Genomic DNA, 1,853 nt, shown 5'->3' with positions numbered 1-1,853 from the left:
TGTAATGCTAAACTTGTAGTATATAGCCAAGATACTGTTTTTTAAAGTGATTAGGTTAGTTCTCCCCACTCCCCTTTCAGTATGGTTGTTATTAATTTGTATTACTGTTAGGCTCAATTGCTGTTTTGTATTTCATTTGAGTTTCCCCACAGCCTGGTGGAATTTAATTACCATGAACACATTTTATTTAAAACCACAAACAAAGACTGATATTTGTCACCATTTATTTTATTCAGCATTGCAGTAGAGGTCTTAGCTGATATAATAAGCCCCAAAAATAAATAAAGTTCATAAGCATCGTAAAAAAGTTAAAAATGTTCATTACTTTCAAATGATGTTATTGTCTACATGTAGAACTAAAAGAATCTATAGATACATTTTAACAATTAATAAAAATTTAACAGGATTATTGGCAAAAAAAAAAAAAAAGCCAGTAGTATGTCTAGACGAACGTTAACTAGATTCATTATAGTGATCATTTTACATTACATACAAATATTGAATCATTATGTCGTACACCTGAAATTAATATACTTTATGTCAATTATACCTCAATAAAAAAAAAGCCAACAGTATGTCAATACCTTAGTGACAAATATAAAATATAAAAAAAATCATTAAAATATAAACTACATAGAAATAAACCTAACAAAAGATGTAAAAGAACTTTATGAAAACTGTATAAAAGCTTATTGAGATATAAAAGCAGATCAAAATAAATGGAGCTATATTTCGTGTTAGTAAATTGGTATACTTAATAAACTAATAAACATTAGTTCTCTCTAATATAATCTACAGATTCAATATTCTCCAGTCAAAACCCCAACTTTTTTTAAGTGGGGAGGCTTTGATGGAACTTGAGATGATACTCAAGTAGAGAATAAAAAAATTATAAAACACAGCTGAGAGAGAAGAAAAAGGTAAAGGATTTGCCTTATTAAATATCAGCCCTTAATATAAATCTATAACAATTAAGACAGTGGTATTTGCACAAAAAAAATCATGAAATGAAACAAAATATCAAGCCCAGGATTATACCTACATGTACATGAATATTAAGTTATGGTAGACCTGGCTTTACAAATCAATAGGATAAGAATGGACTTTTTAATAAATTAAGCAGTGTCAAGTGATTTTTCATACGGAAACGATGAAAATTGAACCTTATTTTTTTATTGCACAAAAATGACTCTAGGTAAATTAAAAACTTAAATGTGAAAGGCAAAACCATAAATTCATGGAAGACAAAAAGGAGACTCCTTTTATAATCTCAGGGGAGGGAAAGAGTCTTAAAAGTAGACAATATGTTATAAATTTAAAAGGGAAATATTGATTAATTTGACTGTATTAAAACTGAGAACTTCTGCTTATCATAAGACATCAAAAGAAAGTAAAAAGATAAGCCAAAGGAGAAGGGAGCCAAAGGAAGAAGATAGTTGTGGTACATATAATCAACAAAGAGTTAGTGTGATGGTCATATGAAGAACTCTTCCAACCACCCCACCCCCCAACAAAAAAGACAAATAACCATGAAATTGGATCCAAAACATGAAAAAGCCATTCATAGAAGAGGAAAAGATGATCAAAAGATGGCAGTCAGGGAAATGAAAATGAAAGCAGCGAGGTGCAATTTCACAGCCACCTGACTGCTAAAAATTGAAAAATTCAATAATGTCTGAGTGTTGGACAGGATCTAGAGCAACCAGAACACTTATACCCTGCTTTTAAAAGTATGGCCTGATACTTTTCCAATCAGGAAAACAACTTAGCATTATCCTCAAGCTGAAAATGTGAATTGGCCAGACCAGTCCTAGGTATATGTCCTTGTTAAGTTTTGTACATATACATCAAGG

This window comes from Pteropus vampyrus, unplaced genomic scaffold (assembly GCF_000151845.1).
Source record: "Pteropus vampyrus isolate Shadow unplaced genomic scaffold, Pvam_2.0 Scaffold122, whole genome shotgun sequence".
Classification (NCBI taxonomy): domain Eukaryota; kingdom Metazoa; phylum Chordata; class Mammalia; order Chiroptera; family Pteropodidae; genus Pteropus; species Pteropus vampyrus.
This window is presented reverse-complemented; position numbering follows the sequence as displayed.